This window comes from Sus scrofa, chromosome 4, assembly GCF_054392235.1.
Source record: "Sus scrofa isolate SSC_HxYL_T2T_F1_AM1 chromosome 4, Sscrofa_HxYL_maternal_Yorkshire_Landrace_v2.0, whole genome shotgun sequence".
NCBI classification, from domain to species: domain Eukaryota; kingdom Metazoa; phylum Chordata; class Mammalia; order Artiodactyla; family Suidae; genus Sus; species Sus scrofa.
The window spans coordinates 4,092,145-4,120,110 of record NC_139386.1 but is presented as its reverse complement, the minus strand read 5'-3'; the positions used below and the strand labels follow the sequence as shown (position 1 = coordinate 4,120,110).

The following is a 27,966-nucleotide window of genomic DNA, read 5'->3' as shown; positions in this document are numbered from 1 at the left end:
GGGAATGAGAGCATGTCTAGCACTTAGTTAGTAACCCCAGATGGCTATTGGCGATGCTGTCATCTGTAAAATGAGGCAAGTGAAACTCAGCTCGCAGCTACATCCGGAGAGAGGAGGGGAGGCCGTGGTGCCCACCCACAAGGCTGGCACAGAGCTGGCCACGTGCCGCCTGCTCTTCTTACTGTCCTCGTTATAATCCTTTTTCTCTAAAGCTCTAGCTCGATGCTGCCCCTCCTCTCAAAACCTGAGCTGCCTGCAGGCCATCGCCTAAGTCCATGTGATACTCTTCCAGCCAAGTTTTGAAGTCAGTTCCAGAGAGAGGCTAAAGACTGGCCCTGTGGGAGCGCAGAGCCGGTCACATCTGCCTGCTCCCTGTGGCCACTTTGGCTGCCCCTCCACCTGGCTCTCACTGGCTTCCTGAGCTGCTCAGGCCACTCAGAGACAGAAGGCTGGAGGCAGCCTGCATTGCGATGATGCGGTACCCAGCCCAAACTCTGTTGTCATCTTTCCCAGCACAAAGCTCAGCGGAGCCAGGTGGGCCGCCAGGGGCACGTTGCTCTGGATTCTGAACCAACCTGATGCTCTTGTGCCCACCCTCATGCCCTTCAGGGGGTCTGTCTTGTCTTCGCCAGCACCATCCAGCCTGCAGGAGCCTCGGGTTCCATGCTCCTGGTAAACAGCACCCCTCCAGTGGCTCCACGGCTTGGCGGTCCCTTCATTAACCTCAGACAGAATGACTCCTCTTCATAGGCATTCGGAGCATTGTCAGAGTTCGCTGTCATCATTTGCTCACATTTCTGCCTTCGCCAACCCAGAGGGCAGAAGACGAGCTGTCAGCTCTCTAGGACAGCCTGCAGCAGGGCTCTTGGGCCCAGACAGGGGAGCGCTAAGGGCTGCAGAAAGCCCCAGGGCAGGCATGAGCTCGAATCCGGGCCTGGAGGGACTGGGGGCATCTGTATAGCAAGGACCAGACGGAGGTATCCTGGGGGAGCAGTGACACGGACACAGGGACAAAGGAACGTTTGGGAAAGGCCTTTGCAGAGTTTAACTCTGTAGGGCTGGAGGATTGAGAGAGGGTGCTAGAGGCAGACCAGCAAATGCCTGAGGTGCCTGGCCAAGATGTGAAATGGAGCCTCTTTGCCAGGGAGAGAAAAGGAAGGGAACTTCCATTACTTGCATGAAGCGATGCCCTAAAATTGTCCCCAAAACTCTGACACATAGATTTATTCACAACTCATCACTCTATAGAATGAGAAAATTTAGGTTTAAAAAGCCTAGATGAGAACCCCCAACCAGGAAGTGGCAGAAGTAATTACAATTATTTCTTTATCTATTTATTTTGCTTCTTAGGGCCACACCTACGGCATATGGAAGTTCCCAGGCTAGGGGTTGAATCAGAGCTGCAGCTGCCGGCCTACACCACAGCCACAGCAACCCCAGATCCTTAACCCACTGAGCGGGGCCAGGGATCTAACCCACCCCCTCATGGATACTAGTCGGATTTGTAACCCGCTCAGCCACAACGGGAGCTCCCATGAATTCTTGAGCAGGTTGGTTGCTGCGAGGCTGAAGGAGGGGACAAATGCCAAGGAGCTGACCTGAGTCCAGCCCTCCTGGCATGCGTGGCTCTACCGTTCTCATCACCTTTGATGGGATCGTCCCTCCTGTGTCATCCCACAGAAACTGGGAGCCACAGTGGTGCTTCCGAACCCTCTTCCTGTTGTCCGGTGCAGGTGCCAGTATCCAGTGATGTGAGGAGCACCCAGCCCTTCTGCTCTGGGGCCACCTGCCCACCTGTACCTTTTTGTGCCTTACCTGGTCAGGTGCATCAGGTCCTACAGGTAGAACAGGTGGTGCACGGTTTATGTGACCACAGAGCCAGATAATTACAATGGGGCAGCTCTTGTCCTTGAGCTCTTGCTATGGGACAGGGTAAGGCTTTATGGACACGACCTCACACAATTCTAACAGCTCCTGAGATTTTCACTGTGGGGAAGCCCAGCGCACAGAAAAGAAGCTCAGTATCCCATTCAGCATTGCAGAGGTGAGAGGTCTGAGTTCAAATGCAAGGGTGTCTGATGCCTGACCATTATGCTTTTGTTGTCCATTGTACAGTGATATTTATGAAGCGTGACTTATCTATGGACATGCCATATATTCACATCTATTTTACAGTTAATTTTGTAAATTTGTTTCATATGCATATATATGTATATATATGCAACATGTATAACTACAATGTCAAGAAATGTAAGTACTTTTGAATAGTTATTTATCATCTAAAGTATATATTAATTCATAAGTAGCATATTAATATATTAGATATTTGTTATCTGCAAGGAGATATGTCATATATATGCACATATATAGATATATAGCTAAAACCTTTCTGATTTTATAATTACTTTCCCTAGCATTACTCTTGACCAATTTTAAATGATTTACCTGACAAGACATAAATCATGGTAAATTTAAACTGACTTTATTTTTTCCTCTTGAAAGCCAACACCACGGCCGTGTTTGCAAGGCTAAAAGCAATAAGGAGCGGTATTTAAGCCCTGTGTCCCCTTTGCTAACTGGGGATTTGTCACTAGTTTGTTTGGTGACAATGGCAGGGAGCAGACCTAGCCTGTTTCTGGAACTTGAGCCTCTAATTGGAATGTGCATTGTGTAATGAGATTTACTCTTTCTGAGTTACTTCATGAAAAAACAAACCCCAGAGACAAAATGGGATTTTCACCTATTTGTTATTTTGCCTGTGGCATGAGATGGAAGGAACCAAAGGGCAAATTCAAGGTGAGCTTTTCGAAGCATCTCCACTCATTCCCATGCATTCATTTCTCGGTCAGGATTTGCCGACTTCCTCAGGGAGTAGAGGAAGAAGTGATTCCTAATGGTGAATTCCAGGGAAGCCTTCAGGGAGGAGGTGCCCTTTGAATTGGGCCCTTAAGGGTGAGTGGAAGCTGCATTCAGCTGGAGCCAGAAAGGCAAAGAAGAAGAGGACACTTGCTATAAAGCCGGGGGAGTCCATGGGTCACTTCACCCACCAATCATCCAAAACATGTTTATGGGCACCTAGCATCTGCCGGGCACTCAAGGTAGCCAGGATGTAGTGAATTAGAACCGGAAGCAACTTCTACCTGCAGAGGAGGGCGCCTGGGGTTGGGAGGGATGGGGGGGGGGCAACGGGGAGGGGCCAAGACATGCAGGACCGCCAGACCTCCCCACCGGCTCCTAGGGGGTGATCCCATTAGCAGAATAAATAAGTAAAATAAAAAGGGAATCGCCCCTCCCCCTGCGTCTCTGGGTCTCGCTTCCGCACTTGCTCTGACGTCTCATCACGGCTTTTGTTACCAGGACACTCTCATACAACTTAAATACGGACCAGCCTCCACGTTGAGGCTGGCTGTGTGGGGACAGCTCTCCTCTGGCAAAGCCTGTGCCCCAAGAAGCTCTTGTTTTTAGCAGGAAAGAGAGAGATGGATACAGGAAGGAACAAGGAACAGGACACAGGTGTTACCAACCCCAGCAGGGTCCTTCCCCTCCGTGTCATTCCAGCCAGTGCAACCGGATGGAATCCAGTTCAGAAGCAAAGAAAGCCTTGCTCTTTGACCAGAGAACAGCGAGGTGTGATCCACCTCGGAGCATGCGTTCTCTCACCGCCACAGGCTGTGGGAGGGGCTGCTCTGGAGGGGGCGGGGTCTCCAGGGGGGCGCAGGCGCAGCTGAGCTGCTCACGCTCCCGGTCCCAGGGCCGGGCGCAGCCTCTGCACACGGCCCGCCGCCACGATCTTGGATTGGGGGTCGTGCGCTGTGTTTCTGCCCCAGGCCCTCCGAGCTGAGTGGTCGGGGCAGCCACTTCACACCGGGAACGCTGGTCTAAAGCGCCAGGTCTGAGGCTTCTGCACAGGCACCTTTGAGCAAGTGACATTAGACTAAGCACAAAAGAAAAGAAAAAGGTTAGACTTTATTTTATTGCCCAGACTCTATTTTTGTTCCCCGGGAATTGTTCCTGGGCTTCACCGTGACTCCGGTGCGAAGAGGTGGGGAAGCCTTTGTTCTGAGCGCGTGAAGCGGAGAAAAGCCTGAGAGCCCCTCCCTGGGCTGCCTGTCCCCGCTCACCTGGGAGGAGAGGAGGTGGAGAGATCCCCGGTGAGACCTCGTCGAGGCCCGCCAGCCGGTCCCCGCTAGGACGCACCTGCAGCGAACCCTTGGGGCTGTTTGCCTTCCGGAGGGAGCGGCTGGGGAAGGCGCTGGCAGAGACTCCTGGAGGGCTGGGGTCGGTGTGAGGGGGTCCTGGAAGGGTGTAAGGAAGTGGGCTTTGCTCTGGATTGGATGCGGGGAAAGAGCGGATGCTTCCTTACTGGGTCCCCCTCCTGTGTGGTAACTATGGGGAGAGCTCCCCCATGGAGCGCAAGTTAGAGGGAGGCTGTGTTATCTCAGTGGGTCCTTTGCCCAGAGTCAAAGGAAATGGCAGACGTGTCAGACAGAACCCGGTGGGGTGCAGCAGAGCAGACCGTTTATTCACGGATCGAGGAATGGAGAAGGGAGGGCTTGTGCCCTAAAGACACCTTCTCCCCAAGGGAGGGGCCTACGGGAGTCGTTAAGGGGCAGGAGGCAGGCTTGTCATCAGGGCTCTAGGAAGGCGGCAGAGAGTGCTGGCTGCGTGCGCAGACTCCCAGCTTCTTTGGGCGCAGCTTGGATTGTGCCCAGCAGGGTGCAACCCCCCCTCCCCACTCCCCACTGCTGGGCGGAGGTCTTAGCGTGGCCTTGAAGCAAAGGGAACGGTCAGACACCTCCAGGTCGCATCTGCGCAGGCTCGATCCTGGTTCAGGGCAGTTAACCGCTGCGCAGAATGCACAGCTGCAAAACATCCTGTCAAATACCAAGTGCTTTTGAAACCAACACAGAGACAAATCTAGGCCAGGATGCTTCCGCTCTCAGGGCAGGGATGGGTGACAGCTGCAGCAGCAGTCACTCTGTTGAACGGGATGGGGGATATTGGGACATTGTTGTGGTTCGGACAAAGTTCTTGTTCCTGATGACCCAATGGTCTTGTTTGTCTTGATGGGTCAGGGGCAGGACGCGCTTGCCTGATGTGGCTGGTCTCTGAAGTGTTCGTGGTCGGCAGGAGAGCATTGAGGCCTCCCGAGGGTACCAGGCCGGCCGCCGAGGTCGGGCTGCCTCCGGTGCTCAGCTCTGACCTCAGGTCATGCTTAGTACCTTGGAACTGTTAGTTTGGTGACTTCGGTAGAGAGCATAGGCTCGGCAGGCAGTGGCCATCCGGAAGCACAGGGGCTCAGCGGCTTGGAGCAGGGTGAACACGGGGTGAGTGGGTGGTGGGTGGCCGGGGAGGGAGGAAGGGGCTGGTAACCAGGGTCTTGCTTAAGCGTTTGGACTTGAGGCTGCATTCGAAGGGGGAGAGCCTAGGAAGAAGGGTCCCGTGGTCTGATTTGCCTTTTAGACACCTCACTTGCTACACTGGAGATGGATGCAGGCAAATCCGAATGTGCAAATCAAGGGGCAAAAGTACTTAAAAAAAAAAAAAAAGAAAGAGAAAGAGTTCCTGTCATGGCTCAGTGGTTAATCCATGAGGTTGCGGGTTCAATCCCTGGCCTTGCTCAGTGGGTTAAGGATCGATCTAGTGTTGCCGTGTGCTGTGGTGTAGGCTGGCAGCTGCAGATCCTATTAGACGCCTAGCCTGGGAACCTCCATATGCGGCAGGTTCGGCCCTAGAAAGCAAAAAGAAGTGCTGAGAAAAGAGATCAGTTCCCTTGATCTGCCCCACGCGACCAGGTCACACTTGAGGGCCTCAGAGGCCCCACCTTCCCAGGTAGGTGGCCTCCCGCGGCTGTTCATTCAAATGAAAATAATGAGAGGTGTGAGAAGAAAAAGTTTAGGCTGCTAATCAAAGCCCAGGATAGTCTGACCTTCAGTTCCTCGAAGTTCTTTGTGGAAACTGCTTCGAGGCAGGGCCTCCTGTCTGGTAGAGACAGCGGTGTGGGTGTGGGTGTGATAGCCTGCTTCCCGCCCTCCTTCCTTTCTCTTCCTTCCTTCCTTCCTTTCTTTCTTTTCTTCCTCCTTCCCTCCATCCCTTCCTTCCCTCTTTTCTTCCGCTTCTTCCTTTCTCTCCTCCCTCCCTCCCTCCCTCTTTTTCTTTGGTTTTGGCATCCCTCAAGTACTTTGAGGTGGAACATTCTCAAGAGAGCTTAAAAAGTTGTGAAACACCCTTTCCTCTCCACACGAGGCTGGCATTGCCTCTCTCTCTGTGGAGCCCATTGTTTGGGTTGCTGTGCTGTGTTTGCACCCACTGCCCCACCCCCCACCCTTCCAGCTGAAAGTGTATGGACCGGGTAACAAGGGAGGACCAGCTGTTTGATTGGGCTGGAACCTGGGAAAATAAATGGTCTGGGGGGTTCAGAGAAGAATCCAGGAGCCATAGGGTGGAGCCAAAGCCACCACTGCCTAAGTGCTTTTGCCCTGAGTGCTCACAGCCCAGTACCCAGCGCCATGCAGACAGACACTGGCCCCATCCTAAGAGGTGACCCGTCTCCTACCTTCACCAGGTAGGAACCAACAGTGAGAGCAGAGCAAAGGAGGCATTTGAATTTTCAAAACATGGACCCGTTTAGCGGTAGGAAAGGAAGGACAGGCAAGCGCCAAGCTTCAGGCTCCATCCAGTCCTGGCTGTGCCTGGTGCATTCCCACTGCAGCTAACTCTCCTCTCAAACCATCCAATTCAATCAAGCAGAGTTCAGTAACTATGGATCACCCCACCTGTGGCTGCCCTTCCTTTTATGCGTTTTGTGAATCGCAGCCTCTTGGACAGAAGCAGGATGACGTTGTACTGGGACAAGGACTGGGAGGGTTATTGGGCAGTTTGGTCCTAGCAGAAGATGGGGTAACAAGGGAGGACCCCTTGTTACCTGCAGCTTCCTCCTGCACCTTCCTTTCCTACCACTGAACGTGTCCGTGTTTTGAAATTTGGTCCTAGCTCTTGGCTCCGTGCGGTTGAGCAGCTCCTGCATCCTCAGCTGTGCTGAGGCCGGGAGGATGGATGAACTCTGCAGCTTCCTCCTGCATCTTCCAGTAGCTTAATGGCTAAAATAGCTTTCCTAAAATTCAGCAACTTAGTCTCAACGTCATTCCAGTGTGGGTGCTCCCTTGGCTTGAGATGTTCCAATCTTCTTTGCTGTTGACATTATTCAGTGTCACTAGAGTGGGTCTAGGGCAATTTTCTCTTTATTCATCTGTGTTGGGGCTTGGATGCCCCCTGAGTCTGAGGACATCTGTCCTTCAGCAGATCTGGGCAGTTCTCAGTTTTTCTGGTCAGGACCTCATTACATGTTATAAAGGTCCAGGCAAAGCTGCCTGGGAGCCCTGACCTGCCCCACCACCTGGGGAAGGAGGAACTGCACACCTGTGTGGGGGTGGGGCTGGACCACCAGAAACTCCGGCTTCCCAGAGGCTTCCTTCGGGGTCTAGGTGACAATCCCAGAAGACTGAGGGACCTCAGGAACTGTCGGGGACACTCTGCCCCATGGAGACAGGAGGGTGGAAGGAGCCCACAGGTAAATCTCTCCCCTTCCTCCTCCTGGAAGATGCCTGTTCTGTGTGGCCCTTATAGGGGCCTTTGTCTGAAGCTGTGGCCGGCTCAGGAGCGCACCCTCTTGACGTGTCTGAGCACAAAGGTGAATGCATTTGGGGCTGTGAGGTAGTTTTGCCAATGTTCGTAGTGTACATTCCTGCAGAAGTTTCCTTGTCCGAGATATGGGTGTCCTTTATGTGAATAACGATAGATGCCTGAACATTGCATTGTAGGGCTGTGAATAACAGCCTCGTTGCAAAAGTAACACATATAATTAGATGCCACCCCTGCCCCAGCCCAGGTGAAAAGTGATCTTGAAGAGAGGATGCACAGAAGCTGGTTCCTCCGGTCCTGGTTCTGTTTTTCTCTTGGGCAGTTTATAATACGAGGCGCTTCACAGAGGAAAGCCCATCAGATTGGTGTCCAGAGGCTAGGATTTAACCTCAGCTTTGCCCTCATTAATTCTTTGACCTTGTGCTAGTTAATTTTCCCTGTTCTTGCATTTTCCTTGTTTGGAAATTGGGGACTGCAGATCATAAGTGCTAGGGTTGTCATGAAGGCTCAGGTCGCAGGCATGCGAATTGCCTGGCACCGTCCGTGGCATTTGGAGTGGCCTCGTTAAGCAGGGGCCGTTCTGGGGGACTGTTCCTCCCCGGAGCTCTGATGCAGACACCTCGGTGTCCAAGTCCCGTTGCAAATCCATTAGACATTTCAGTTCAATAGACTTTCACCGACCACATGGCTCACAGTGTAGGCTCCAGGGATTATACAAATGAAGCGGATGGCTTGGCAGTGGGAAAAAAATCGTGCTAAAATTAGGGGCTTGATCCCTTTGAGTTAAGATCAAAATGCCATTTCTTTCTAAGCGTTGTTTCCAGGGAGCAGGTAGCAGTAACTGTGGAGGCGTTTGTAAGAGCAGAGACAGGACTCGCTGTCTGGGACTTTGGGCAAAAGATACAAGGATGTTCCTTCCAGAAGATTCAGGAACGGGCCCCATCTTCAGGTCCTTGGCCGTAATCACGCGCGCAAAGTCCCTTTTGCCACGTTAAGGGATCATGATCATGGGTTCTGGGTATGAGGGCATCTTTGGGGGGCCATCATCCTGCCTCCTGCAGTGACCTCCAGCCAACAGCCAGGAAGAAACCGAGGCCCACAGACTAACAGCCTGAGTGCCGTCAGCAGCCACACGAGCGGGGAGCAGAGCCTTCCCCAGAGAAGGCTGCATAGACCAGCCCAGGCTGACACCGTGATTGAAGCTAAGGCCTGCCTGGACTCCTGACCCAGTGATGCAGACACTTCATGTGTGTTGTTTGAAGCACATAAGATTGAGGCAATGTTACTATGTAGCAGGAGTTAACTGTTCTGTAGAATACATTATATAAAGGCCCATGTGGCTTTGGTCTTGCCTGTTTCTCCAAATCCATCCGCCTTTGCCTTCCCCTCCATTTACACGTGTTTTACATTCACAGAAACACACACACACAACCAGCTGCCACAGGTAGAACTCATTCTTTACACAGAACACCAGGTCTCATGTCCCTGTGCTCTGACATTAAATGGAGATTACCCAGAGGAAGATAAACAAGGGCTGTTTACTTTGAACTTGCTCAAGCAAAGGAGTCGGCCACCATCACTTGCACCTGGCAGAGAATCAAAGGTGGGCAAAGAAGAACGTTGTAGTGTGGAAAAAAGAAGAAAACAACAACAAAAAAAGACTTCGTGCATGCCCTGATTGGAGGCTCTTGGCCTGGAGAAGCTGGAGGTGGACCACAGCCTCCAGGGGGGCGTCCAGTGTGAATGTTTAGGGCGGATATTGTTTTTATTCCAGTTAGTCCAAAGCTGGAGATGGGGGCGAAAATTAGGGAGGCTGTCAGTAAACCAAGACGTGGCCATTCGGGGCTGACCGATGCAGGGGTTATTGTCTGCCTTTCTGGGTTGGTTGCTGAAGAGAGGAGTTTGGCCTCCTCCCGTCGATTGTAGGTCGGCTCTCTGGACTGGGTGCTGCAGATTTTTAATAGATGTATTTGTCCCTGTGTCTCTTCACGCCCACAGCACTTTTTCGTGTGCTCTTCTCTCTACCCAGAGCAGCCATTCCTCCGCAGCTGCCAAACTCATGCTCATCCTTCGGAACCCTGCCTCCGCGTCATCACGTCTGTGAGCCCGGCTGCCTCCACGCCACATCAGTATCGAAGGTTCCACACCACATCCTTTTACTGGCCTGTGTTTTCCTCCTCACCTTGATTGTGAGGGGCTCTATTTCTCCAGCATCCAGCCCCCAGCCCAGTAACTAGGTGTCAGTATATTCTTGTCGAACAGTTGCAAAATGGTCAGGGCCAGTGACAAAGTGGACATTCCCATTTGCTCCAACCAACCCAGTGGTTTCGTTGCCCTGTTAACCTGAAGCCAGGGAGTCATGCGTTCTTGGAATCAGGAGGTATCAAGCTTATCCTAGCCTGTGGCCAGCAAAGAGGAGACGAATGCAGAGAAGCTTGCCCACATCGCCACAGGGGAACAGTCCAGACAGGAACCCAGAGGCAAGACCCCAAGACTTGGGTTCCTCCTGGTTCCATGCCTCCTGGAGTCCTCGGGAGGCTGGAGCCAGAGCGCAGGGGTCGGGGCCTCTGTCTCGGTGGGTAAAGCAGGTGCTGCCCTTAGAGGCTGTTGTTGACACATGAGAATGCCCTCACGAATAATGGAAAATCATTCATCACCTAGCAGCTCCTATGATTCACACTTTCTGAGGAAATAGCCTAATCCGGGAAGCCAGTGGACCTGAGGTCGGCACTGCTGAATTATGTGAATCTCCCGGTTTTTCTGTCCGTGTTCTCATTAGCCCCACATTATGAAGATGCAGATGATGGTAAATATTCAGAGTGGTATGCGTACGTCTGTTGTCCTAGAAGGAACGCGGTAGAAGATGTAGGCCCACAGCTGTTCCTCTCTGGTCCTTAATCCAGGTGAGTGGGCCTGTTCAGGATTCTGCTTCTGTTTTCAAGCAGGTCCCTGTACGGTTAATTAAAAACAAGGGCATCATCTCCGCCGTGATGGAACCGTCCCATCTCAACAGTCCATCATGCTGATTAGCAAGGGGAAAAGGGATTCGCCTGTTTTCAAGCTGTCTATCTAAAGTTGGAAGAATTCAGAGGAGATGCACCAAGCCAAATCCAACATGCAAAATTTCGTTTGGAAAAGGACGCTTGATACATTTTCAGCTGTTGCTTGGATTTCTTCTGATTTGGGCCTCTTGCAGGATGACTGCTGCGGCAAATATTTAACAACCTACTAATGTCTGTGTTAGCAGTAATCACAGTAGTAGTATAATAGTAGTAATAATAGCATAGCATTTGGGAGTGTGTGTTCTCCTCCACTATTATTTTCCCAAGTGTGTTGTTACACACTTGTCCTTACGATGGAAGATCCCTCCGAAGCCAGAGGTATATTGGAAAACTGAATATTCTAGTCCTTCCTTGGAGATTTATAATATTCACCAGAAAGATCACTTTCAGAGTCATGAAGTTAAACAGTGCTCCTTAGAACTGTTGAAGCTTATTTGATAATGTAACCGTTTATATGTGGAATATCTATGAGCAGCATGGGAATTGGCACTTCTTGGGCTAGATTTTGATATTTTAATCATTAAAAACAGACGACTGAATTGTTGTCCCATTACAGATAAGAAAAATGAGATCTGGAGGGGCAGGGTGACATGTCTGCAACCAGCAAGTAAATTCCATCCCTGGAATTTGCACTTATACCTGCCCAGTTCCAAAGTCCACACTCCTTAGACGAGTGTATTTTGCTAGTGATGTGGACCGGGCGGTGTGTGTGTACCTGACCGTTCAGATGAAATTTTCCATCCTGGCTTTGTGGAGAAATGCTTTTTGAATGTTTGCAAAATAAAGCACCCACAATAGACGGCAGACTTGATTTAAGGCTTCCCTAGGGCATAATGGGCCTTTCATCCCTTTGCTCGTGCAAGAGATTCATGCCAGCACCACACAGCAAGGTGCACTGATGGGAGAGGAGGGGGGCAGGGAAAAAATGAAACTTTCCTGAGCACAAATGGGTGCTGGGCTCTGGGTTGGGCCTGGGATCAAAGATACATGAGACAGACATGGAACATGGCACCGATGTTTTCACCAGGGCCTGGCAACTGAGCACTTTTTATAAAAGTTTGCTTTCGATGAGTAGAATTTCCTTCTTTTAATTTGGCCTAACTTAATTTGTTTTTCTTTTATGATTATGATTTGTAGGCTATTTAAGAAATCTTTTCCTTCAACGAAATTATGAAGATATCCTAAAAGCTTGATTATTTTAACTTTCAGATTTATGTTTATGGTTTTCTTCAAATTAAATTATGAATAGGAAAGTTTGTTTTTCCCCATACATATATTGAATTTTAGGAAAGCAAAATTTGTTGAAAAGACTGTTTCCCAGTGAAAATCTGTGACACTGTAAATCACAGTGTGTGTCTCTGCAGGGTCTGTTTTTTTTTTTTTTGTTTTTGTTTTTTGTTTTTTTGCCTTTTCTAGGGCCGCTTCCACAGCATATGGAGGTTCCCAGGCTAGGGGTCCAGTTGGAGCTGTAGCCACTGGCCTACGCCAGAGCCACAGCAATGCCGGATCCGAGCCACGTTTGCAACCTACACCACAGCTCACGGCAATGCCGGATCGTTAACCCACTGAGCAAGGCCAGGGACCGAACCCGCAACTTCATGGTTCCTCGTCAGATTCGTTAACCACTGCACCACGACGGGAACTCCCTCAATCATTTTTTTAAAAGTTTATTTTATTGAAGTAGAGTTGATTTACAGTGTGTTAGTTTCTGCCGTGTAGCAAAGTGATTCAGTTATACATATGTTGTTTTTCCTATTCCTTTCCATTGTGGTTTATCACAAGAGAGTGAGTATAGTTCCCTGTGCTCTACAGCAGGCCCTCTTTTTGTTGCTTATCCATCTAGTTTGCATCGGCTAAGCCCAAACTCCCACTCATTGCTTCCTAACCCCCCATGTCTTGAAACCTATAAATCATCTATTTCTTAATATTATCTTGGCAGTTCTACATTCGTAGTATTTTCATTAAATTTTTGTATTTGTTTGTCAACAACAACTATAAACAAAACTTCGGTTGCTTCCATGTCTTGGCAATTGTGAGTAAAGCTACTGTAAACATCTGAATCAGGGTTTTTACATAGACATACGTTTTCCACTCATTTTCACCTCATTTGTATAAATACCCAGGAGGGTGAGTGCCGAATAGTGTGGCAAGAGTATGAGCAGTTTTATAAGAACGTGCCGCACGATGTTCCAAAGTAACTCCCACCAGCGAGGAACGAGGGTTCCTGTGGCTCCACACCCTACCCAGCAGTGGGTGCTGTCAGTGTTCTGGGTTTTGGCCTTTCTCATGGGTATGCAGTGGTATCTCACTGTTTTAATTTGCCTTTCCCCGAAGACTTAGGATATGAAGCATCTTTTGATATGCTCATTTGCCATTTGTACATCTTTGGTGAGATATCTGCTCAGATCTGTCCTTTAGCAGTGGATATCAGCAACCCAGATATCCAGATAGTGGAATACTAGTCAGCATTAAGACAGAATGAGCTATCAAGCTACAGAAAGACCTGGAAGAACCTCCAGTGCATCTTGCTAACTAAGTTAAATAGCCAATCTGAAGAGGATACATACTGTATCACTCCCACTGTGTGATATTCTGGAAAAGGCAAGACTATGGAGATAATAAAAACAAAACAAAACAAAACACAGTGGTTGCGGGAGAGAAGAAGGAATAAACAGATGGAGCATAGAAGATTCTTAGAGCACTGAGGCTGGTCTTTATGATACTGCAATTGTGGATACCAGCCTTTAGACACTTGTCCAAACCCACAGAAAGGAGGCGTGGACCCCCAGGTCAAGTATGGGTCTGGGGAGATGATGAGGCGCAAGTGTAGACTCATCAGTTGTAACCAGTGTGTCGCTCTGGGGGGGATGTTGGTAGCGGGGGGCCATGCACTCACGGGAACGCTGGAGTTCTGTTCAGTTTTTCTTTAAACCGAAACTGCACTACAAGATAAGATCATTTTACAAATGATCTTCTTGGACTTCTCATCGTGGTAACGGAGCTGACTGGCATCCATGACGCGGGTTCAAGCCCAGGCCTCGCTTAGTGAGTTAAGGATCCAGCGTTGCCATGAGCTGTGGTGTAGGTTGCAGATGTGGCTCAGATCTGGTGTTGCTGTGGCTGTGGTGTAGGCCCGTGGCTACACCTCTGATTCGACTCCTAGCCTGGGGACTTCCATATGCTGCAGGTGCAGTCCTAAAGAAGACAAAAAAGAAAAAGATCTTCTTGGATTTTAATCAGAATTATATTGACTCTACAAATGAATTTAAGGAGAATTGAAATCTTAAGTATCCCAAACCATGGACATGGAATAACTCTCCATTTGTTCATGTATTCCTTAATTTTTCTCAGCAGCATTTTGTGTTGTGTGTGGCATTCTAACACATTTTTCCTTAGATTTATCCCGAGGTATTTGAATTCTTTTTAATATTATACATGTTTATGTGGATTTATTCCTACATACTTGATTATTTTCCATGCCATTGTAAATAGAACTATTTTCAAACTTATTTTTCTATTCTTTGCTGCTGGGATATATAAATATAATTGCTTTTATATAGATTGTAGCTTTACCTTGTTTCTAGTATCTTTGCTAAATTGACTTATTAACTCTAACTATAGATTTAGGCAATTTATACATCCATAATCGTGGCATTTATGAAAAGAGATGCTTATTCCTTTTTGAATCATTATAGCTTTTATTTATTTTCATGCTGATTGTACTGGCTAGTGTCTCCAGTACGGAGTTATTTAAAAGCGATGACAATAGGCATCTCTCATCTGTTTTTATCCTCTGAGGAAAAGCATTACATATTTTACCATTGAGTATGATGTTGGCCAAAGGTTTATAGCTAGCTGATACCTTTTATCAGATCAAGGCATTTCTCTTTATCACAGTCTGTTGATTTTTTTTTTTTTTTTAGGGGCACATTCATGGCATATGGAAGTTTCCAGATTAGGGGTTCAATTGGATCTGTAGCTGCTGGCCTATGCCACAGCTGCAGCAATGCCAGATCTGAGCCATGTCTGCAACCTATACCACAGCATGATGCAGCGCCAGATCCTCAACCAACTGAGCAAGACCAGGGATTGAACCTGCATCCTCATAGATACCAGTCAGGTTCTTTTCTGCTGAGCCGCAGAGGGAATTATTTTTAATTATTAATTATTAAATTAATTACTTTTAATTATTTTTGGTTGTTTTTAATTTATTAATGGCAAATTTTGTCAAATGCTTTTTACACATCTGTTGGGAAGATCAGAAGAAAGTATCCTATATTTTGTTATGTGTAAATGAAAGTGATTAGAGTGTTAATATCAAGCCAAACTTTCACTCCTGGAATAAACCCCACCTGGTCAAATTGTGTTGCTCTTTTCATGTATTTCTAGGACAGATGAGGTGTTCAGTAGATGTTCCCTTTAATATCTCTCATTCACCTCCTAGTAGAATCATACATATCTGACTAATGGTGAGATTAGGTGGTTAGGGCTAATGGGAGGAAACAGCCACAGCCTAAGCTTCCATTACACAACAAGAGACGCTGTCTAGAACAAAAATTGAGAAATAGTAATTTTAAAAAATGGGCAGTAATTTGCCAAATTATTTGAAAGACATTAAATGTCTGAATGAATTCAGGCTGTTCCAGAAGTTTTCCAAAGGATTTCCTTCTCAGCCTGCTAGAAAGAACTCCTGTGGGTGCTATAGACAAAAGCTATCATTCATTCATTCACCATTGATTAAGAAGCGAGTACATATCAGACACTATGATAAAAAGATGGAGGGATGTAGAAAATGAGAAGAACCTTAGTGACAAGGATTTCGAACCACATTCCACGTCGAGCTCCTGGAAACTGTGGGATAAGAGGAAGCAGAGTCAGTGGGGCCCAGACACGCCACACGCGCTTTGGATTATCTCTGCTTTGCTTTTGAAGACTTTGCTTTTGAGGAAGTCATCGTTGTGTCTGCTGTGTGTGGCTTGCTGACTTTTCACAAGTGAGCACAGCCATGAAATGAACCCCTAGCTTGAGATACAGAAAATTATCTACACTTTTGCAATTTTCTTTGAGGTCTCCTAGCAAATCCAACACCTTTCTGACTTCTTTGGCTATGCATTCGTTTTCATGATTTGACTTCCTGTCAAGGGATTTATCCAGCATGTATCCATTTATGTTGACTTTAACTTTTTGTGTTTTTAAGAGGTATTCATACTTTGTGTATAATTATTCCAGTTACTATGGCTGCATAATAAGTCACCCTGAAATTCAGTAGCATAAAACAACCATTTACTGTACTTACAGCTTCAGAACTTTGGACAGAGGAGAGTATGGCGGGCTTGTCCCCACCCGTCTGTGAGGCATCAGCTCAAAGAGTCAGTCTTCTCCATTCACTTGTCTGGTGGATTCCGGTTGCCACCTGGGAGCGTAGCTGGTGCGTGTGGGATCTCCACATGAGTTGGGCTTTCTTATAATGTGGTTTCTGAGTTTCCAAATTGAGTGTTCTGAGAGGGGAAGAGAGCAAAGCAGAAGTCGGACCTGATTTTACCCCCTCGTTGCCAAGTTGGAAGTCACACAGCATCGCTTCCACTGTATGATGTTGGGCAAGACAACTGCAGGGTTTTGCCCAGAATCCAAAAAAAAGCGGGGGGGGGGGGGGAGACTCTTGCCTCTCTCTCTCATTGTAAGAAAAACATGTGGGATGGAACATAGATTGGTGGTCGTTGATGTACATTAGTTGTTTCTAGATTGGGTGTTATAAATCTACAAAAATCCTGTATGTGTGTGTATATATATTTGATTTACATACCTGTCTACTTGCATCGAGTGTGTGTTACATTGCATGTGATTGCTCAGTTATAGGCATCTCATTTTTAGCAATTAGTGTTAACATTTTCCGTAGTGTTTGGACAAACCTACGCTTCCTCTGGCAGAACACGGGTCGTGTAGTTGCTCCACATCCTTATCATCGCTCGAGAGATGGGTGGCGAGCCGGCTGTGGGCAGCGTTCAGGAGCCCTGCATTCATGCCTCAGGGTTCAAAGCTGAGACTGGAGGCTTTACATGCAAGAACATGGGGAGGCTGCTATTGCTGTTGTTGCTTTTTTTTTTTGTCTTTTTGCTATTTCTTTGGGCCGCCCTGCGGCATATGGAGGTACCCAGGCTAGGGGTTGAATCGGAGCTGTAGCCACCAGCCTACGCCAGAGCCACAGCAACACGGGGTCCGAGCCACGTCTGCAACCTACACCACAGCTCACGGCAATGCTGGATCGTTAACCCACTGAGCAAGGCCAGGGACCAAACCCTCAACCTCATGGTTCTTCGTTGGATTCGTTAACCACTGCGCCACGACGGGAACTCCTGCTGTTGTTGCTTTTAACTGACTTTGGATTACCTTAGCCTGGACATAATTCACTCTCCAGTGTCTAGGCAGAGTTACTATTCCATTATTTCTTATCAGGTCCCCTCTCTTATTCACTTTGCTCCTAAAAGCATTTATTTTAAAAGTGCCTATATCAGCAGAATGAAACACTGTATTGTTGTGATACAAATATGCATGTATAAGGTAAACATTTTTTTAAAGAGCAGGAGGATAACACATTCAAAATTCAGAGTGAAACTCACCTTGGCAGGGAGGGAGAGGGTGGGACAGGTGGTAGAACCCAGGTTGAGTCAGTGCTATTGTCATACTCTAGTTATTCATTTGGGTAGTAGGTTCATGGGTAATTTTTTCTTTTTTTTTTTTTGGCTTTTTTTCCTTTGATGGTTTTTATTTTTTCCATTATAGTCGGTTTGCAGTGTTCTGTCAATTTTCTGCTCTACAACAAAGTGACCCGGTCACACGCACACAGAAATATATACACACATTCTTTTTCTCACATTATCCTCCATCATGCTCCTTCACAAGTGACTAGATATAGTTCCCAGGGAATTTTTCTTTTTGCTTTATCATTTACATATATTACATATATTCTTTGTATATTTGCACATGTATATGCATGTATTCTGTCATTGTATCAGACAGTGGTCTTAGGTGTAAATTATTACATGATTAAAAAATTAAGCCCTACATTTCTTTTATAGAATTTATGCATGTTGTATAGTGATATTTATGAGAGGAAATTCATGAATATGAGAGGCATAACAAGGTAAAAGAAGACATACATAAGCCTTCTTGTAGTAAAAATGGGACTATTCTGTCCTTAACACAGACTGGGCTGTTTAATTAAACATGGATTTTTTTTTTCCAAAATAAAATATTCGAAGACAAAACACTTAAGGGTGTTGAGTGCTGGAACTGTGTCCAGATATGGTTGCAAGCACCTCAGAAAAGGGGTGAAAACCGAGGGGAGGGAGCAGCGGTAGCTGAGAGCAGATTTACACAGGCAGGCAGTTTACTGCCTGGTATTTTTCACGAAGGCCGCTCCCCAGCAGAGACACTGCATGTTGTCGTTCTCTGTCAGGAATTTGAAGCTCACAGTTACTGTGGACTCATTATGACCATGAACCTCAGGCGTTCTCAGTCCATTTCTGCTCTCAGTTAGCAGGTGCGCAGTATTTACTGAGCAGAAGTCAGGTGTCCTGGGATCTAAACCCCGCAGCTGGCGTTCCTGTGAGGTTCGTGCGAGGGTCCACGTTTTACAGATGGGAAAACGGAGCTCAGCGATGTCGAGTAGCTTCCTGCTGGGGCAGCTTGTAGTTCCCAAGTGTGGTCACAGCAAAAGCCCACGTGCTCTTCTGACCCTGAGCCACCACGCCCCCATCAGGAGAAGAGGGTATGTCCCCTCCCCATGAAACCAGTGGATCTCAGTGGCTGCCTGGACCAGTGCCGTGCAGCGGAAGTGACCCCACGTGACTTGGGTTCTGAAAGGAAATGAAGTTTCTTCCTGACTCTTTCTCGAGACACTTGCTCTTGGAACCGAGCCGCCGTCCCTTGAGGAAGCCCAGGCTACCCGGGGAGGCCGCAGGTCGGTGTTCCTGTTGACAGTCCCAGCCGAGGTTCCAGCCAGTAACCAGCACCGACCGATTAACACGGGAGTGAGAAGGCCTTCAGCAGACCCTGTGTCAGCCACCTCTGACTGCACCTGCAGGACAGATCTCAAATGAGGGCCTTTACCTGCATCCAGTCGCCGCCAGACCGCAAGAAGAAGTAGAATTGGCAGCAGTAGGGGTAATGAAGTCGGGGTTTTTAATTGTGCCGATTTGGGGGTGGTTTTTCTCCCAGTCAAACTAGGAGCATTAAGCCCCAGCCTCAGAACTTAGCACTCACTCATATAATAGAAGATGCCATTAGCACCTCTAAGAAATGACCTGTTCTTGCTTATAATTCCTTATAGTCCGTTGATAGTCCTAAGACTTGTTGATCAGATTTCATCTTCCTTCTTTTTGTGTCTGAAATTCCAGGCCTCTGGTCCCAGGTACAAGGATAACTAACCCTAGTCTATCTCGGGGACAGACGGACAGATTCGTAGAAAGCAGAGTGGAAAGCCCTTGTGGTAGCTGGTGGAGGGGGAGAGAGCCGTTGAGGATGAGCAGCCTGGGCTCAGGGAGATGGGCAGGTTGGGGCTATCAGCTAGGATGAAGAGAGACACGCTGCAGGTGCCACGGGAAGCCCCAACCTCAAGGGAGCAAGAATTGTTCTTACAGCTGAAAAAAAAACAATTCTTATTTTTTTAAAAAAGCTTTAATGACGGGACAGAAGAAGGTTTTTTACAGCTTCTGAAGCAGACACATGATTTATATCAGTAATAAGAAGTAAAATCCCTGAAAATAAAATATAAAAGACACTAAATGGAGTGGAAATATGAACGGAGGCTATAAATAGGCCACTGACAGATGGAGAAGTCAGAGTTACTAACGTGTTTATTAGAAATGCTCAAACTCGGTATTTAAAAATGCTATTGTAAACAGCAAAAGGTACGGCTTTCTACCCTGACGAAAATGGCAAAAGGAGGTACAGTTCAGGACGTCGGAAGGAGGCGGGAGAGGACCCTAAGACCTGCCGGCGTCGGGCAGGCTGGACCGGTACAGCCGTCCTGGAGGGAAGACAGGTGCAATTAGCAGAAGCAAGAAGGTGCAGAGCCAGCAGCCCAGCAGAGACACTCGGCTCTGCTTGTGGTCGCAGGTGTTACAGGAAAGCCAGCTGCTGGTCAGTGGGGTGAGAGCCAGGCAGGTGGTGTGAAGGCACCGTGGGCCCCGAGAAGCAGCAGAACCGAGGAACCTCAGCTTCATGGCCATGTCTTAAAAGTGCTGAGGGAAGCAGTAGCACATTAATACGCATTGGAAAACATGCACAGAAACCCCCACATGCAGGGAATGATACCAACCATGCAGAAGCCACCTGGTGGGGAGGCGAGGGGTGTATCGCGGGGCGGGAATCAGAACACAGTGAGAGAGAGGCTCTGAGAGCAAGGCTAAAGGGACTTTTGATGCTGGCGTTGGAATGTCACCGACCGAGGAGTTGAGTCAGTTCAGCTTCCTGCACGTCTCCGCCCCTCCAAGGGTGGGGCCGAGAAAAGGTCTAGCGGAGGAGATGTTAATGACCTTGAGCCGGACCTGACTGGGGCCTCTAGCTGTTGAGACGCAGGAAGAATCAGGAGCCTGCCCAACGCAGCCCAAGAGGAGAACACGGGGAAGAGTGAGTTTTCACGGGGACAGGTCCTGCGGTAATTAGGCGACTCCAGCAGCTGAGAACACTCATCGTCGGTGGGCTGGAGGCAGATGGGGGGCTGCCCAGGAAACCAGGAGGCTGCAGCAGGAGGGCGCTGAGAGGAAGGGAAGAGGAGCTGGTGGGCCAAGAGCTTCTTGGGGGTTGGGGCGCTGAGTGAACAGCGTGGGAAGACAGTGTAGAGGCCCGTGAGATGAGGGCTGAAACCGTTTTGGCATTTGTCTGGGACTTTCTGCTTTTATCACGAAGAGGTGCACGGGTTTGCATGGGTGCAGTTAGGGGCTGTGGTGCAGAAGAGAGGCCCAGAGGGGCCAGCGGGGCCCCCGCTCTCCCTCTTCTTCCGCTTATAGGGTGTGTGAGTCATCCTCTGAGTCATTTCTTGTCTGTGGATCTCAGTTTGGCGGAGATGAAACAGGGATACTTACCGTTTTGGGCAGCGTCCTTGCATGGCTTCAGAGACAGCATGTGTGCAGGTGCTTTCATTCTTCATGTTGCTTCGAGCTTAGCAGCTCTGACAACTGCTGCTCTACTCTCTGTCTCTGGGCTTTTCTTTCTTGGACATTTTATATAAATGTAGTCATGCACTGTATTTTTTTTTTTCCTCTCTTTTTAGGGCTGCACCTGCAGCATATGGAAGTTCCTGGGCTAGGGGTTGAATTGGTGCTGCAACTGCTGGTCTATGCTGCAGCTTATGGCAACATTGGATCCTTAACCCACCGAGCCACAGCAAGAACTCCATGCACTATGTGTTCTATTGTGTCTTGGCTTCTCTCACTTGGTGCAATTTTTTAAAAAATAAATTTTATTTTACCCTGTGTTGCTGTGGCTCTGACGTAGGCTGGCGGCTACAGCTCCAGTTGGACCCCTCACCTGGGAACCTCCATATGCCCTATTCCTGTTACTACATGCAGGAAGGGATGTTTGGAAGAAAGCGAATCGTCTTGGTCTCTGGCCACCTGGGGAACTGGACCACAGGTAATTTAGAATCGATGAGGTCCTTCAGAATTCCCAGTTCACCTCTGGCAATCTGCACATGAGGACGCAGAGGGCAAAGGAGGCCACGTGACTTCTCCAAGGTCTCAGAGGAGGGAAGGCAGAGGCAGGACCAGGGCTAGCCCTCCTGACTCAGGTCCCGGATTCTCTCAGCATTCCTGTGGCCCCCTGCAAGTCACACAGAATGGCAAGGGTCTTCTCCTTGCAAATCTTTGTTTTCCCCAACATTCAATCCGCCGAGAGCGCTGCCATGTAAGTTATCTGAGCGAAAAGGCAAAGACAATGCAGAGTAACAGAAAATAACTGGGGCCGAGATGAGCATCTCGTGGTCCCCTCATTCCTCCAGTTTTCCGTGTGAGGAAGTTGCTCTCCCTCTCTGGCTTAGGAAAATTAAAGAATCTCTTGAAGATCCCTCCTGCTGCTAATATTCTGCAATTCAGGTGGCACAAAGAAGCCGTTTTCCAAGATCACACAGTATTGTGTTTTATCCTGTTTGACGTCAATTCATGGGAACTAACCTACACTGTCGCCCATTCTCATTTCCACTGAGAAGCCAGTCGGGTGTCTGCCAAGCTTCAGGGAGAGGAAAGGGGTCTTGGGCCGCTTGCCTCGGAGGCACACGGGGTCCATGGGATGGGGCCTGGCTCCACACCTGGGCTCCTTCTGTCTACAGAGGGGCAGATGCAGCAAATCGCAGAGGCCTCCCACCTTCTAATGAGAATGTGACGGCTCCTTCTGCCTTTGGCTGCTGCCTCCTGGGGGTCTTCCAGGCAGGCCCCTTCTCCACCATGTAGGACTTGGAGTTCCGGCCTGGGTATCAAGAACTGGTGCTGGGGTTTGACTTCACTGGGAACAGCAGGAGGGCAGATTCATTCAGCATTTGCTCCGTCCTGAGTGGCGCCTTGCTGATTGCTTTTTACTGTCCTGTTTAATGCCCGCAGTGACCCCACAGCCCCATTTTACAGATCAGGAAAGAGCTGGGAGTTTAAGCGTGGTGCCTCAGGCCGCATGCAGGCATGCGGTGGAGTCAGGGTTCCAAACTGATGCCAACCCAGAGCTCGGACTTGCTGCAGGAAAGGACACCTTCCACTGTGGTCTGTCTGGGGAGGACGCTAACCGAACGCCGAGCCAGCTAGTGACTGACCCATTTCCCAAATCACAGCTGCTGGAGATGAGAACTTCTGATGCGTGTTTAACTCCTGATAGTCTGTGCTCCCAAGTGGTGGTGCTGGAGGTCAAACTCAGGATTTTGACTGCATGGCAGCCTGCATCCCAGCACGACCTCACCCATCCAGGTGCTGAGAGCTGCCCTGGGAAGCACAGCACACTCTGTCACTTCAAATACACACGTGAAATATATATATGTTTCGAGGGCTGCACAACGAATTTTGTAGAAGCCACCCCCAGCCCTGAAATCAATTAGACACACTTCTTAGACTCTAGAGGGGCGTGTCAGCTATGGTCTTTTCCTAAATCCAGCGGGGCCGATAGTTACAAGGCCGCGACTGGCCAATTCCCAGCGCATCACTGAGCAGCAGACCCTGCTCCTGCGCACTGGGGAGGAGGGCTTTCCTCCCACTCTCTGATATGCAGCTTCTGCCGGCTCTTGGGACCCTGATTTGGTGGTTCCGGAGGTTCCGTATCATGGTCTGACATGGAGGTGGGAGGGAATGAGTAGATGTGTGAATGATTTCCTGCCATTACGTGAGGGGGTCAGACCTTGCCAAGCTGAACCTCTGGAGCCCAGCGAAAGGTTTCAGCAGTGAGGATAGGAAAGGTGGTCAGATGCATACTGTGAAATAAGGTAAGCAGAAAACATTGTAGAACAAGCACACCTTGGAAGCTGGAATGAGTGCAGCTTCCTGGGTCTGGAACAACCAGGATCTGAGTCGTTGGTGCTGAGGGCTGGTCCAGATCATCACGCCCCAAGAAGGGTGAACTTGGGGATCCTGGGTTCCAGCAGTGCTGTAGCACACGCATCCTGCCTCTGTGCCTTTGAGAGGACACACTCTTTTTCTTTGCTTTTTTTTTTTTTAAAAAAAGGATACATCTTTCTGTAACAGAAATCCTAAATCAGACCTGCCCAGACAATAAGAGGACAGCATTTAGGGCCAGTTTTATAGCATCGCGTCTCTGTTTCTCTGCAACTGCCTTTATTCTGCCCATCTCTGCATGTCTGCTTTCTCCTTGCATTGCCTTTTCTCATAGTGGGAAGACAATGGCAGTCATTCAAGTTACAAGTTTTGCATTTTTAGACCACAAATAGGAGCCTGTTTCTCAGAATTCCCTGCAAAATCCTGAGTTTATAAATCACTCCCTGTGGCTGGGAGAAAATCGGGCCTCTATTAGTCTATGCTAATCAACACAGAAAAAAGGTGAGAATGAATCTTTCAGGTTAAATGCCCTAGAGCTTACGGTGGGTTGCAGACTCACCCCAAATCCCAATGGCAAAGTGGGCGGGAGCTAGAGGGTTCCACACAGTGTTCTGAACAGCGACTGCCTGTGCTCCTGCCCTATCGGCTGTCTAGTTACAGCCCCGTTTCACATTTCTCAAAGGAGCAACCTATTTCAACAACTTGCCATCACCCTTGCTTGCACCTCTCCCACCAGGACGCACCGTAGCTTGAATGTTCCCAGGAAGGAGCCCTCCCTGGTCCTGGCTGCTTCTACTCAGGTTGCAAGTGGGGTCACGTTAGAAAGATCACGAACACCCTGACTCAAGGTTAGGAGGAGAAGTTCTCAGCAGAAGTTACGGGGGCAGCAGGCTCCTAGAACGCACAGATCTTTACCATAGTGGGGGCTGATCTTGACCCACCCAGGAAGAGAGGGTGCGTTTCCTGTGGAGTGAGCTTTCAGTAAAGGACTTGGAGCCAAAGATGGCTGACCACTAGGTGGCGCTGTTGCAAACTGTCAAATTTATCATAGGGGTTTTGGATCAAATTATCTCTTTGCTACTCTGAATCTTTAACTATAGTAGTATTTAAGGATTCCCCTTATTTTGTTGAAAATGCCCTCTGTGAGATCAGTATTTCTCATTATATTAATTGTTTCAATATTGTCTTCTGGGAAAAAGACTTGGCAGCATTTCAGAGCTCAGGAGCGGTCAAAACAGAATTTTTTTTCCCATAATGGTCTTGCTTATGTCAGATTTTTACTTAAAGTCACAGGACGTGCTCCTCTGGGGTGTGTAGACTGAGGCACAGATGAGGCAAGGGACGCATCCAGGAGGACCCAGGAATTAGAGGTGAAGCAAATCGGGACCCCAGGTGTCCTGACTGTCAGGGCGAATGGTTTTTCTCCTCGAGTGTCAAGGACAAGGCCTCCCACGCGTGGGGCTGCATCCTGCGTGGTGCTTTCCACTTGCTGGCAGTCCCTGGCTGTGCCCAGCTCTCTGCGGACGCTCGCCCCCCGACCTCCCAGAAGCCCTCCCGGCAGTCAGCCGCTCCTGATGTGGGCTCCTCTGTCACTTCGCAGCCCTCCCGCTCCACCTCGCACCGCTCGACAGGGCGGGCGGGGTCCTGCACAGTTGGCCCTGTCTCCAGACCGCTCCTTCTTAAGGACAGGGACCCGTCACCCATTCATATTTCTGTGAACATCTAGAGTTCCAGGTGTTGTAGAGACACAGTACTGTTTGCTGGATGACTGAAGAAGTAAGTGAATCATTGACGACTGACATGAACAAACAGAACTTCTGCACACGCGGTCGCTTCAGCCAGAATTGCTCTGCTGAGAGTAGATGGCGGGAAACAGCAGTGCTGTTGGGAAGAACCGTGTGTGAGCGCTGGACGCTGGTGAGCGAAGCTGTCTCGAGACCTCTCAGATCCTGTCCTCGCGCAGGAGGGAATTACACTTTGATAAAATGTTTATGTGAGGAATAGATGGCTGTTGCAGCACAAGCATGTGTTATTTGTGGGGGTCTGTATGTAGCCACATTATTACTGTGTTTTGCCTCTTCAGGGCCACTCCTGCGGCATTTGGAAGTTCCCAGGCTAGGGTTCGAATGGGAGCTGCAGCTGCTGGCCTGCACCACAGCCACAGCAATGCCAGATCCAAGCTGTATCTGTGACCTGCACTGCAGCTCACGGCAACTCCAGATCCTTAACCCACTGAGCAGGGCCAGGGATTGAACCGAGTCCTCATGGATACTAGTCAGGTTCATGACTAATGAGCCACAATGGGAACTCCTCTATTTAACCCCATTTGAAAATATGAATTGGACCCTGAAGTTTTTGCTTGAAAGTCTATGGTGACTTTGCACTGTGCTTAGCCTGTTTTCTGTGTCACTCGCCGAGGCTCGGCGTGACGTGGACTCCAGGTTCCACTGCACCTCACCCCAGCGTCCCCTCTTTCCACGCTCCAGCTGCCCTCCTGTCTTCATACACGAGGCTCAGTCTTTTCCGGGGCCTCCTTTGCTTTTCTTTCAGGTTCGCTCTTACCTCATGCTTTAAAGCATTGGATTCTTTTTGTGCCGTTTAGCTCTCAGCTCATGAGACAGCCGCGCTCCGATCAGCCCTCCAGAGCAGCCTCTTCCTAGTCCCTGCCGCCCACCCCTGCCTGTTGCTGCATGCGTTTCCTTCTTGTCTGCCTCCATCGCTGGGATATTCGGTCCCTGAGAGCAGAGACCTTGTCTGTCGAGCTGCCTTACCCGGTACCCTGCAGAGCATTCCAGCACATAGTAGGAAGTCAGTCAACATATGCAGAGGGAAGAAAGCATAGATACAAAGTGAGCCCATTCAATTCTGGGACTCGTACAGTAAGCCCTTTATGGCGGTATCTCTGGGAACGGGGGAAGGACATTATAGTGTTTTATTATGCTTGACAATGTGCCTAGTAAATATTTTACATGAGCACATTTGGATTTGATGAGAATGAATTTTTTAAAAGGTGTTGCACTTGGGTTTTTCTTTCTTTTTTACATTAAGCTATTATTCTCTTCCCTGGAATTGTGATCGAGACATGGTCTGACAAACCTTTAAGCATAAACAGAAGAGGTCCTCCGGTGATGTAACATGGCTCGTGTCCTTGACGCCCTTGAAAGCTTTTGCCGGCGCAGTGAACAGTATAAATAGAATCATGACGTTGGAAGGGACCGGCTCGTAACCCAACCCAACTCCCTTATTTTCCTAATGAGGAAATTAAAGCTCCAAGAGGCAGGGTACATCAGCGGCAGCAAGATCAATGTATGGTACGTTGGATTCTGGCTCTGAAGCTTAATTCCCAGGTAGCCTTGGACTAGTCCTCTGCCTTCTCTGAGCCAGTTTTCTATGCCCTAAAACGTGGGGGTGGGGGTGTCTTGTGGGCCTCGAAGGATCTGTTCGGTTCTACCACCCACATTCCTACTCAGTGGAACAAGTCTTGCATGAGAAACCCAGACTATCTGCAAGTGGGCCCAAGACAAATTCTCTGAATCGTTGGTTGGAGACAGGACATGCCGCATCTGAATTAAGTGAAGAAAGGAAAAGAAGGATGTGACCACTCGGAGCACATCTCCCCCTGCGGATGGAGAAAAATCCCCAGAGTGTTCCCACCACCCTAAGAACCAAGAACAAGCTGGGTACACGAAGTGGTTATGTATTTTCTTAAAAAAAAATGAGGGATCTACCTATGCAGAATTACAAATGCGTGCTAGAGACGGATGACCTCTTCCTGGGAGAGCCCTGCCCCTGTTGTCACCCTGGGGGCATGGCCGAAGGAAGAGTGAACAACAGGACATGGAAGGTGGTACAAAGAATTTTCATGTTAGTGGACATTTGATGGCCATGTGTGAGCTGATGTGATGGGCTGGAATTCCTGGGTGTCCCCTCACACGAAGCTAGTTGTAGCCACCTGCCACCGTTTCCCCACAGGGCCCTCATCAAGTGCCTACGGTGATATGCTGGCGGCAGGTAGCAGGGCCAAGAGAGACCTTCCAAGTTGGAGGGAACCTTCCTGAGTACAAATGCTTGCTTTGATGGAGGCAGGGCAGGGGAGTGAGGGATTACCCCCAGGCACTAAGGCATTCTTTGAGGATAAGGTAGCAGGTGGCCAAAGGTTGGGGGCGAAGAAGCAGAATGGAGATGGGTCTCCCCAGAAGGAAAAGGCTGGGATCAGAGTGGTTGAAAAAAGGGGCTCAAAAAGCTGGTGGCCAAGCTGTAAGTCAGAGAGAATGCTTCCTTGACTCAGAAAATTGACAGGAAAGAATAAAGAGGTCTTTGGCGTTTTACCAGTAGTCAGATCCCAAGAACTGACTCTATCCTAAGAATAATTATTATTTTTAATCTATTGTTTGCATATAATGTTCTGCACATAATAAAAAGTTAATGTAACATACAGAGAAGCAAACCAACCCAAATCAGGTGACACAATACTGAATAGAAGCAGACCCATAGATAGCCCAGAGGTTAGAATGAGCAGATAGGGGCTTTAACATAGCTGTGAAAAATATGTGAAAAAAGTCTATTGGAAAAGGTAAAGAAAAAGACACTTGATGGAAATTCACATCCACGGGAAAAATGAGAGCATGTCAGGTATTATGAGAACTTATTCTGTACATCTTTCATTAAAACATAGTGACTGTATAAAGCAAAAATAGCAAAGCATTGTGGGGTTTGTAAAGTCTGGTAGAGAAGAG

At 48.7% G+C, this 27,966-nt stretch overlaps 1 long non-coding RNA gene across 5 annotated transcripts in view; it reads left to right on the top strand.

The window, feature by feature from the left end:
- The first annotated feature begins 3,728 nt into the window (after positions 1–3,728).
- LOC102165464 (uncharacterized) overlaps positions 3,729–27,966 on the top strand; it is a 186,482-nt gene continuing 162,244 nt past the window's right edge. For 2 of the 5 annotated variants that reach the window (XR_014843324.1, XR_014843322.1), the window contains exon 1: positions 3,729–3,958. This is a non-coding gene — a long non-coding RNA (uncharacterized LOC102165464). Of the gene's footprint in view, positions 4,152–20,080; positions 20,334–27,966 lie in introns of those variants that run through there. The other 3 variants (XR_014843323.1, XR_014843325.1, XR_014843326.1) reach the window with 2 other exon arrangements.